Raw genomic sequence first — 12799 nt, forward strand, 5'->3', positions numbered from 1 at the left:
GGTCTTGAGAAATATAAAGATGGATAGATATTCAAACAGGGTATTAGGAAACCCAAAATGGACAATGAAATGTCCTTGGAAAATAGAACTGAAGAGAATCCCAAGGAATTTTATACTTGCATAAAAATCAAGATGATAATTCAGAAGATGGTAGGCTCACAAGGAAACAAGGAAAAAAGTAGGAATTTATGCTTTGAGCCAGAGAACACGGGCAAGGCACTAAATGAACAATTTCCATTGTTATTTACCAAGGAGCAGACCTCTGGGGATAGTGAGAGCAGTGTAGAGAATGTTAACTTACAAGGGACATTTTAATGTCAAGAAAGAGACATACTGTTTTGTAAATAAGCTTCCAGGGACTGATGGGATACATATATCCCAGGTTATTGAAAGAGGCAAAAGAGGAGATTGCTGGAGGCTTGACAAAGATATTTATATTGTCATTACCAGTGGACTGGAAATGAGCCAAAGTTGTTCCTTTAGTGAAAAAAGGAAAATATGGATAATTCAGGAAATTATAAGCAAGTGAGGCTCCAATCAATGGTAGGGAAGTCCTTGGAGAGGATACTTAGGAATAGGATTTACTTGCATTTAGAAAGATACAGCCAGATCAGGGACAGTCAGCATAGCTTTGTGCTGGGCATGTCATAACTTAAAAAAATTAATTGAGATTTTTTAAAATGAGGTCACAAAGGTGATTGATGATGTAGTAGATTTTGTCTGCATGCATTTTAATCAGGCATTTTACAAGCTTCTGCATAGATGGTTGATAAAGATTCATGGAATCTATGGTGAATAAATAGTTTGGATTCAGGATTGGCTTGGGCATGGAAGACAGAAGGTATTATTGAAAAGGAGTTATTCTGGCCGGTGAACTGTGACCAGTGACCAGTTTCACAGGGATCAGTGCCGGGACCCTTGACTTAGATGGGTGGGTTAATAAGTTTGCAGATGGCAGATGTCACAAAGATTAATGGAGTTTTGGTCAGTGGAGATGGCTATAAAAAGATCATTTACAAATATAGGTGGAGAAATGGCAGATGAAATTCAAACCAAGTAAGTGTGAAATGTTGCACTTTGGGAGGTCAAATGCAAAAGGATAGAATATAATTAATGGCAGTGGCCTTTTGTGGTATTAATGTACAGAGGGATCTGGTGGGTCCATGTCCACAGCTCCCTGAAAGATGAAAGTGTAAAAAAAAGCATGTGACGTGTTTGCCTTCATCAAGTGGGGGATTGATTAGAAGAATAAGGAATTTGTGATGCAGCCATATAAAACTTAAGTTGGGCCGCATTGAGTATTGTTTACAATTCTAGTCAGCCCACGAAGGACGAGGAGTTTTGTAAAGTTACAGAAGAGATTCATCATGATGGGGCCTGTATTAGAGGGTATGGGCCATAAAAAAACTTGGATCAATGGATTTTTTTGTTTTGGAGTGCAGGAAGCTGAAGGGAGACCAGATGGAAGTCTATAAATTTATGAGCGGTGTGGATAGGGTAGGCAGTCAAAAACATTTCCCTGGGGTAAAATGTCACATACCAGAGAACATGCATTTAAGATGAGGGGGGTAAGTTTAAAGGAGATTGTGGGGCAAGATTTTATTTTTCTGCAGGGTAGTAGGTGGCTGGAACAGGCTGCTAGAATAATTATGTCAATCCTGAATAAGAGACATGTAGATAGGCACTTGAATAAGCAAGGAAAGAAGGGATATGGATCATGTGTAGGCAAGAGATTTAGTTTAATTTGGCATTTTCTCAGCACAGACACCAGCGGACAAAGGACCTGTTCCTGTGCTATTCTGTTCAAAATTCTCAGTATTCATAAAGGAAATAAAGCACTCAATCCATTATAGTTTGAGTGAATAATATCTCAGAGGAAGAACAGAGGGAACAGGGTGCTGCTGTTAATTCCAAATGGCTGCCTTCTCAAATATAGGGCAATTTGCTAACCACCAAGTCCCTGATTGGGTATCAATGCAACAACTGCAACAGTGGAGTCAACAGGGCTGCCACCCACCTACACTAAGTATCTCCTCTCATGTAGAGCGGTCGGGCCCTGATTAGGATGGCCATTCAAAAGGACGACATAGTCAAAGGTTACCATAAATATATATTCATTTAAACGGTATTGCAAAAAGAGTCTGGAAAAACAACCAACTGAAAAACCTCACAAAGATAAGCGTATACAGAGCCGTTGTCATACCCACACTCCTGTTCGGCTCCGAATCATGGGTCCTCTACCGGCACCACCTACGGCTCCTAGAACGCTTCCACCAGCGTTGTCTCCGCTCCATCCTCAACATCCATTGGAGCGCTCACACCCCTAACGTCGAGGTACTCGAGATGGCAGAGGTCGACAGCATCGAGTCCACGCTGCTGAAGATCCAGCTGCGCTGGATGGGTCACGTCTCCAGAATGGAGGACCATCGCCTTCCCAAGATCGTATTATATGGCGAGCTCTCCACTGGCCACCGTGACAGAGGTGCACCAAAGAAAAGGTACAAGGACTGCCTAAAGAAATCTCTTGGTGCCTGCCACATTGACCACCGCCAGTGGGCTGATAACGCCTCAAACCGTGCATCTTGGCGCCTCACAGTTTGGCGGGCAGCAGCCTCCTTTGAAGAAGACCGCAGAGCCCACCTCACTGACAAAAGGCAAAGGAGGAAAAACCCAACACCCAACCCCAACCAACCAATTTTCCCTTGCAACCGCTGCAATCGTGTCTGCCTGTCCCGCATCGGACTGGTCAGCCACAAACGAGCCTGCAGCTGACGTGGACTTTTTTACCCCCTCCATAAATCTTCGTCCGCGAAGCCAAGCCAAAGAATTGCAAAAACAACAAATTCAAACACACCAAATGTATATAGTATAGATGGTAACCTATAACCATGTCCTCCTTTGGAATGGTCACCCTATGCCCAAAGAATATATATTATGGGAAGTGTTTGTTTTCCACATCACTCACCAGCTAAAGGATTAAGTCCTTTGCCTTCTAACAAGTGCACAGTGTTGGACAATACAAATGGAGATCTGGACTAAAGGTGCTCAATGCTCCAGATTATGCCATAATAATTATAGAAGAGGCAAGTGACATCAGATTAAAGAGGTGCCATAAAGGAGGGAATCACTGGGCCCATTCAGAGGAGATAACATTTATAATAGAATCTATTATTGAATTGACATAGCAACAATTGAAAGCCTATGACAGATGTAAAGATGAATGCCCACTTTGCCAGCATAGTTCTATCACTGGAAAAATATGTCGCCATGAGAGCTAAATGGTAACATGAGACTGACTGGAATTGCATCCACAATGTCTTAACTCGGCTTCATGAAACCCATCACACTTGGAGTCAGGAAATGACAGTACTATCTTAGGAGTATCTGATTATAGTAAATTTTAACATGCAGCAAAATAACGTAGATGAGACCTTGAGGAAATAACCAAGTTCGTGCTGACGCCATACCTATAAACAGACTGAATGGTACTAATAAATGAAGACATATTTCTGGTTCATGAATAGTCCATAAACAGCAAGACTGTCTGAGAAAAAACAGCACAGAAGTAGTGAACGTTCTTCAAAGACTGTCTTGATGGGAATAGATAATTGAATGCTCCTGTACACCAATGCTTTGGGAATATATTGCTTTCAGTAGTAACTGTACAGTCAAACTGACAGAGGTTGAGGCCAAAATCCAGGATTGGGGATTAAAGAAGGAAACTGGGAATGTTTATATAATGTAAATGTGACTGATATACAAACTGGACGATGAGAAATTAGACAAGTCCAGGAAAGGTAATTTTAAGATCATGTCAAAAGAAGCAGTGCAGTAATTAGAATGGAGAATGGAGAAGAGCTTGATGCTGAGACTGCAAGGCAGAGATAACTTTATATTGGAGTAGCAAAGTAGCCATATGTACAGAAATGTGAGATCACAGGATAAGCAAGGATGTGATTAAGGCAGGACAAACAAATCCAGATATCCTTCGGCCCCCACACACGGTCAAAGCAAGAGTAACTCTTTGCAAGACAAGAAACTTATCTACAAGAATGAGGAGGAGCTATTAGCAGGCAAATCTCATATAGTTCAATAACTAATGAAGAGTCAAAGTAAAACAGGATATTGATGAATTACTTTAAAGTTTTAAAACTAGCATGTAAATATTTTAATGGCAATACTCTCAAATGCTGAAGATTGAAATGACTCACTGAACAATCACTCACTTGAAACACTCTCTGGTCCACATTGTAACTGGGCTAGAATGAATCAACGTGTTTGTGAACATCTCCTGTTAGATCAGGGTGCTGTCTTGGTCTGAGCCATAATTAATGATTGGGTTCAACTAAACGCCACACTTTGAGTGCAGGTAAGTCCTCCAATTTGAGTGGCCTAGTACTATTCAAATATCTTATCAAATTTGAAAAAAACAGCAATGCCTGTAATTCTCATACAACATGAATAATGTCTGCAATTGAAATTGTACACAAACTGGAGATGCCATTTCATTATAATTACATTTCAAAGGTTCTTCAAAGAATAAAAAGCTTTGAGATGTGCTATGATATGAAAACTGCAAAAAAATCATTATAGACTTTTTTTTTAAATACTGATTTTGTGTTGAATTTATTCAATGATAAATTATTTATTAATTCACAATTTTATCATGTCAAATTACCGTAACAATTGTTTGCAGGCCAAAATAAATTGTTATTTTTGTATCACACATTCCAATTTACATTTCTGCTGAGTACTTGGCCATTATTCATAACTTCTTCCTTCATTTAAATAGGCTACTTAGGTTTATTCCTTCATTATACCATTGGTTTGCTCATGTATTTTTCATTTAAACTTTTATACTTTTTACAGATGTGAAATTATTTTGCCAAGAAATTATTCCTAATAAGACATGTTGCAAAAATAATGTTTCTAGTTCGACTCCAATTTATAACAGATGACTGATTCTAAAACTCTATTTGTTAAAAAGAATAACATTTTATGTTTCCCAAGTGGCAGGAGATTTATGGAGAGAGTGTCGGGATCATTGAGTTTGCTTCATATTTAAATATGAAGGAGCTGGAACTCAGTTAGTGGCAGGAGATTTCTGGAGAGTTTGACCTAGCAGCCAATAAAATGAAGGCAAACTCAAAAGAAGTGGCCACTGTGGAGAGGCCAGTGGATGAGAAGTGTAAGAATTGGACTTAGAGACTTTGGCTTGAGTCTGAGGAAGTTTTGGCAGTGAAAACAACCCAATAGGAAAAAAAGGCACTGGTAAGAAGGTCCCAGTAAGACCAATGAGGTCAGGTCAGGTCTTTTTCTTGCACAGAGTGAGCAGTGGGAATGGTAACCAGGGCAATAGTATGCTCCTCTTGAATTATGGGGGAAATCTGGGGAGCCACTATGTCGCTGATGATAACTCCTGCAAAAAGTGCATCCAAATTCAATTCCTTACATACCGTTTTAGGGTTCTGGAGCTGGGGATGGATGAATAAAATGCTGAGGGATTGATAGGCAGGAATTCTGGGGGGTGGGGGGAGGGTGTTTGGTTCACACAGTGATGTCACTAGGGTTGGTATCACCTGGTGCGGTAACACATGGTGTCACCCCCACCCCCAACCATGGACCGAGTGTATGAGTGTGCCGAGTGTAGAAGTGTATGTCCGGGGCGGCGGTGGCAGCACTGAGCAGGGAGGAGCTCTGAATGGTTTAAGAAGTAAATTAGCATTGATTTTTTTTTAGCCTTGTTGGTATAGTGATACACGTAAGCTGGGCTCACAAAAAAAAATATTTTTGTTGTTATAACTAACCACAGGTATATAAAAAATAATAAATTTATGCTGAAACATTTCACAAAAAATGTTCTAAACAGTCATTTTGGTGTCACCCACTCTGATGGTCTCACCTGATGAGGTCCACACCCCTCACACACCTCTAGTAACGCCAGTGAGTTCACACCTAGCAGGCGGGTCACAGATCACCATGTGACAGTTAGAAGAGGAAAAGGAAGAGGCAGTCAGTGCAGGGTATTGTGTGTGGGTTTGGTCAACCACCAGCAGGAAAGATATCAATAGGATTGAAAGAATGCAGAAAAAAATTGTCAAGAATATTATCAAGACTTGAGTATTTGAGTTACAGAGAAAGGTTGAATAGGTTAGGATTTTGTTTCTTGGAGCATTGCAGAATGAGGAGAGATTTTGTAGAAGTAGACAAGATTGATGAGGGTTAAATGCAAACAGACTTTTTTCCACTGAGGTTAAATGAGACAAGAATGAGATGATGAGTTAAGGTGACAGGTGAACATCAGGGAGAACTTCTTCACTCAGAGAAATCCGAATCCAAATCAGGTTTATTGTCATAAAGATGTGCCTTGAAATTTGTTGTTTTGTGGCAGCAGTATTGTGCATAACAGGAGCAAAATTCCTATAAATTACAGTTCTGTATATACAGTATTTAGAAATAAATAATTAGTGCAAAAAAGGATTAAAAAAAAAAGTAAGGAAAAGTCTATGGTTCATTGTCTATTCAGAAATCTGATGGTGGAGGGGAAGACGCTAATTTTTTAACTTGGAATGTGCGTCTCCAGGCTCCTGCATGTACCTCCTTCCAGTGAGAAAAGGGCATGGCCTGGGTGCTGAGGGTCCTTGATGATAGAGGCTGCTTTTTTGAAGCAGTCTCTATCATCTTAAAGATGTCCTTAATTGAGTGAAGACCCATGATGGCACTGGCTGAGTCCTTTCCTGTCCTTGCTTTGACACAGCCAGTTGGAATGCTCCCCATGTACTCCTGTATGTCAGTGAAAGTGTGGAACAAGCCCCCAGCAGAAGTGATGGATGCAGGTTTGATTCCAGCATTTAGGAGATAATTGGATAGATATGTGAATGGGAGGGATATGGATGACTATGGTTTGAGGGTAGGTTGACGGAACTAGGTGTGAAAATAGTTTGGCATGAATAGATGGGCCAATGGAACTCTTTCTATGCTGAGGTATTCTAGGATTCTGTTTGGCTAATCCAAAATTACTTGGTTGTATAAAATTTGAAGTTCTCAAAGTATAGCCCTTCAACACTTGCAGACATATTTTATGGGCATTGTTTTGATATAGTTGCTACATTAGCAGAATAATATCCAACCATCTTTATCTGTGTTCAATTCCCATTGAAGCTATAGCACAATATAAATCAGGTTAACAATCAGAAATTCAAAAGAAAACATGTCAAGATTGACTGAAGTATGATTCTATGTGAAGGACTATGCTGAACCCTTCCTTAACAGTTTTCCCTCCTGGAATCATCGGAGGTAAAAAAAAAAGGGCAAGAAGAAGCTTTGCTTTTTTTTTATAAACATTTTACATGCTGGATACCTCCATCATAAACTTTAGGGTGGCCACACTAGCAATGCTCGAGAATACAGACAAGAGGGAGAAGACCTAGAAGTCGTCAACAACTACTTTTCCTGAATACCAGCCTGTATCCTCCCTCAGCTGATGAATCAGTGCTCCTTCAGTTGAACAACACATGGGAAGTGCATGACATGTTCTCTCCTTGAGGGATTGCGTTTGAGCAACATAACCTGGGTGAGTCTTGAAGGACATCCCTGCCCAATGTGGTATGCAACTGTATGAGTGAAATAACAGAAAGGAAAAACCTACATAATCTCACTTTGATTCATTTGTCTGTGGTAGTTGCAACTCTCCATGACAACATTTAGTACCCCATCCATTTTACTTCTTCATCTCACTTCCACTCTGATCTATCAGTCTGTGGTGTCATGCACTGTAACAATGAGAGCTCAACATCAAGAGCTCATCTTCTTTTTGGGCACATTACAGCCTTTTGGACTTGATATTGAACTCAACAAGCTCAGGTAACTTGATTCCTCTGTGTTGTCGTCCATCTGTGATATTTGCATGGTTAGTTTTATATTTGCACATTTTTTCTTCTTTTTTTTCTCTCTAGACATGGACTTCATGCCCAGGTGGATCTGTCAGGCTCTGCATTCCACAACTCCTACATATTATTTTGTCAAGGTTCTTGCTCCCATTCACTCATTGACAAGATGATCTTGCTTGCATATTGTATGCTGCTTGTGATGTTTAGCACACGTCCAGAACAACAACATTTAAGGTCAGTGATACCCAGGTCATGAAAAATGCATTTAAACAAAGCCATAAACAAATGTTATGTAAGATAGTAATGGAGGAGTAAAATTTTTTACATACATCAGTTGATAGAAACAAGGAGATAAAGGATTAAAGTCTGCAGACACTCTGATTTAAAGTAAATACACAATTCTAGAGAAACTCAACATGTCAAACATGTACAAGGGGTACTTTATATAGCAAATATATATACACAAATAACCAACATTTTGGTCTTGAGAAACAAGGATAGAAGCATCTGGTGATATTCATTTTTGTTGCAATTGTTTGGAGCATTATTCTGATTGAATGCATTCTTGGGCACAATGAAATAATTTTAAAAACTATGCTAACATTATTTAGGATTTGTAAAAGTAAAAGCAGATCAGGAGTTAACAAGCAACCTTAATTTCAAATAAGTAACCCAAGAACTTTGAGGTATCCTGTAGCTGGTCCATTAGATAAACAATCAGGAAACTTTAATGGAGTACAGAAACTTAAATAAATCTGGGGAAATGTTTATGGTATTGAAAAAAAGCAAAGTGTCTCAGAGGGGTAAGGTTCTGAAATGAGTAAGCCTTTAAGAGTAAAAAAAAATCTGGAGAAACTCTGCAGGTCAAGCAGTGTCCTTTATGTAGCAAAGGTAAAAATACATAACTGACGTTTCGGGCTTGTGCCCTTCATCAAGGTATGAGAGAATGTCAGTAGGCATCCAAACTTTAAGTGTTTAAGAATAAATCTGCTGAATTCAAGAAATCCAAGCAGCATGCCTTTCAGTTTCTGCGAACCAAAGCCAACAAGACAACTACTTAGAAGACAGCAGACGGTGGAAAAAAAAGAATTGCAGTGGATACATCTGGAGATCAACCTCACAGGTGTTACCAAGACAAACACAAATATTCCAGAGGTCGGTGAGATGGCCAACTCCTTCTAAGGTTGCTTGGGATGAACAAATAAAACAATTTCAATTCCCCCCCCCCAGCAATTTATTACAACAGATGCAAATTCACATGATCATAGATCTCATTCTGAGCTGTTAGCTATCCAAAAAGATAATTAACAACTTTGTCTCCAATGGGGCAATGGAGCATAATGGATGAAAAGAATTTAGTAATGAGCAAGTTATTCACTTTCCCACATTTCTTCCAGTCATTATATTTGGTAATTGTCCACCAGAATACAAACCCAAAAATAACCATGTAAATCCCAGATATTTCACACAGCTTTTTTAATTTTTTAAAATTTTTCACACTATGAACCATACTGACCAAATACACACAAACATTTCCCTCTTGAATATACACAGTGTAATTTTCTCCCCTTTCCCCCCCTCCCTTCCCTCCCTCCTTCACCCTCCCCTCCCCACTAACTCAACGTTCAACATATATGATACATTAAACCGATTAAACAATGTCATCACACAATGAAAATAAACAAGAAATTTGTGTCTTCTTCTTTTACGTACTGGGTCAGTTCATTTTGTCTACTTCTCCTTCTGTCATTCTAGGCGGTGGAGGTCCGCAGTAGGACTTCTCTGTTGTGTTCCATGTACAGTTCCCAAATTTGTTCGAATACTGTGATGTTATTTCTTAAATTATATGTTATTTTTTACATTTATTCATTTCTATGTACCGTTGCTGTATTCTCAGGCTATCTTCTAATTTCCAGGTTGACATAATACATTTTTTGCTACAGCTAAGGCTATCATAATAAATCTTTGTTGTGCTCCATCCAATTCGAGTCAAAGTTCTTTACTTCTTATATTACTTAGAAGAAAGATCTCTGGATTTTTTGGTATGTTGGTTTTTGTGATTTTATTTAATACCTGATTTAGATCTTCCCCAAACTTTTCCACTTTCTCACATGCCTAAATTGGTTCCCATTTCTTTCTTACAGCGAAAACATCTGTCTGATACTGTTGGGTCCCATTTATTTAACTTTTGGGGCGTGGTGTATAACCTGTGTAACCAATTATATTGTATCATGCGTAACCTCGTGTTTATTGTATTTCTCATAGTTCCGGAGCATAGCTTTTCCCATTTTTCATTCTTTATCTCTATGTTTAGATCTTGTTCCCATTTTTGTTTGGGTTTACAGCTTGTTTCCTCATTCTCTTTCTCTTGCAGTTTGATGTACATGTTCGTTATAAATCTTTTAATTATCATTGTGTCTGTAATCACATATTCAAAATTTCTTCCTTCTGGTAACTTCAGCCTGCTTCCCATTTGTCCTTCAAGTAGATTTTCAGTTGGTGGTATGCAAACATTGTACCGTGAGTTATACCATATTTGTCCTTCATTTGTTCAAAAGATAATCATTTATTTCACGAAAAACAATTTTCTATTCTTTTGGATCCCTTTTCTCTCCCATTCTCGAAAGGAAAGGTTATCTATTGTGAAAGGGATTAGTTGATTTTGCGTCAATATTAGTTTTAGAAATTATAAGATAACTTGAGAATACAACAATGGTACATAGAAATAAATAAATGTATTCCATTAGAAAAAATAACAATTTAAGAAATAACATCACAATATTCAAACAAATATGGGAACCATACATGAAACACAATAGAGAAATCCTACCACAGACCTCCACCACTCAAAATGACAGAAGGAGAAGACAATGAAATGAACTGACCCAGTATATAAAAGTAAAAGACAAAAATTTATTGTTTATTTTTATTAAGTGATGACATTGTTTAATGGGTTTAATGTATCATACAGATTGAACTTTGAATAAATGGGGAGGGGGGGTGAGCGAGGGAGGGAAGGGAGAGGGGGAAAAAGGGGAGAAAATGACACTGTATATATTCAAGAGAAAAATGTCTGTATGTATTTTGGTCAGTATGGTTTATAGTGTGAAAAATAAAAAAAATATTACTTTTGGTAGTTGATAATTTGTTTTATTCCTTTCTACGTGAATCTTCTTCCAAATGTTGAGCAGATGGTGTAATACTGGTGAATTCCTATGTTGTACCAGCTTTTCATCCCACTTATATAGTATATGTTCAGGTACCTTCTCTCCTATTTTATCTAGCTCTAATCTGGTCCAATCTGGTTTTTCCCTTGTTTGATAAAAATCTGATAGATACCTTAATTGTGCTGCTCTATAATAATTCTTAGTTTGGTAGCCGTAAGCTCCCTTTTTTGTACCATTCTGTTAATTTATCTAGCGCTATCCTTGGTTCCCCCCCCCCCCTTTCCATAAGAATTTCCTTATTATTTTCTTTAGTTCCTTGAAGAATTTCTCTTTTAGGTGAATTGGTAATGATTGAAATAGGTATTGGATCCTTGGGAAGATATTCATTTTAATACAATTTACCCTTCTTATCAGTGTTAGTGGTAAGTCTTTCCAATGTTCTAAGTTGTCTTGTAATTTCTTCATCAATGGCTGATAATTTAGTTTGTATAGATGGCCTAGATTATTATCTAGTTGTATACCTAGGTATCGAATTGCTTGTGTTTACCATCTAATTGGTGATTCTTTCTTAAACTTTCTGAACTCCGCATTATTCATTGGCATTGCTTCACTTTTATTTGTGCTGATCTTGTACCTCGATACTTCTTCATATTCCTTCAATTTATGTAATTCTTTTATTGATATTTCTGGTTCTGTTAAGTATACTATGATGTCATCTGCAAATATACTGATTTTATATTCCTTCTCTTTTATTTTTATCTCTCTTATTTTATTTTCTGCTCTTATCAGTTCTGCCAGTGGTTCTATAGCTAATGCGAACAGTGAAGGAGGTAGTGGACATCCCTGCCTAGTTGATCGGCTTAATTTAAATTGGTTTGATATATATCCATTTACTGTCACCTTCACCAATGGTCCCTTATATAATGCTTTAATCTAATTAATATATTTCTCTGGTAGGTTGAACCTCTGTAGTATTTTGAATAAATAATTCCATTCTACCCTCTGATAGACTTTCTCTGCGTCTAAGGCAACCACCACTGTTGCCATCTTGTTTCCTTGTACTGCATGGATTAAGTTAATAAACTTACAGATATTGTCCGTTGTTAGTCTTTTCTTAATAAATCCAGTTTGTTTTAGCTTTACTATTTTTGGTACACAGTTGTCCAATCTGTTTACTGATAGTTTAGCTATTATCTTATAATCTGTGTTAAGTAGAGGTATTGGTCTATATGATGCTGGTGTTAGTGGATCTTTCCCCATCTTTGGTATTACTGTAATTATTGCTTTTTTGCATGAATCTGGCATGTTTTGTGTTTCTTCAATCTAGTTCATAACTTCCAGGAGAGGAGGAATTAATAAGTCTTTAAATGTTTTATAGAATTCTATTGGGAGTCCATCCTCTCCTGGCGTTTTATTGTTCAGTAGATTTTTTAATATATCCTGTATTTCCTCTATTTCAAATGGTTTTATTAATTTATTTTGCTCCTCTTCTTGCAATTTCGGTAGTTCAATTTTAGCTAGAAACTCATCTATTTTGTCTTCTTTCCCTTCGTTCTCAGTTCGATATAGTTGCTCATAGAATTCCTTGAAGTTTTCAGTGATCTCTGTTGGGTTATATGTAATTTGTTTGTCCTTTTTCCTTGATGCCAATAGAGTTCTTTTAGTTTGTTCTGTCTTAAGCTGCCAAGCTAGTATTTTGTGTGTTTTTTCTCCTAGCTCATAATACTTCTGTTTCGTCTTCAT

At 37.9% G+C, this 12799-nt stretch overlaps 1 long non-coding RNA gene across 2 annotated transcripts in view; it reads left to right on the forward strand.

Annotated features, from left to right (window-relative positions):
• Positions 1-757: 757 nt before the first annotated feature.
• LOC138762007 (uncharacterized) overlaps positions 758-12799 on the forward strand; it is a 146083-nt gene continuing 134041 nt past the window's right edge. For both annotated transcript variants that reach the window (XR_011356709.1, XR_011356710.1), the window contains exons 1-2: positions 758-841; positions 7956-8123. This is a non-coding gene — a long non-coding RNA (uncharacterized lncRNA). The remainder of the gene's footprint in view (positions 842-7955; positions 8124-12799) is intronic.

This window comes from Narcine bancroftii, chromosome 4 (assembly GCF_036971445.1).
Source record: "Narcine bancroftii isolate sNarBan1 chromosome 4, sNarBan1.hap1, whole genome shotgun sequence".
Taxonomy (NCBI): domain Eukaryota; kingdom Metazoa; phylum Chordata; class Chondrichthyes; order Torpediniformes; family Narcinidae; genus Narcine; species Narcine bancroftii.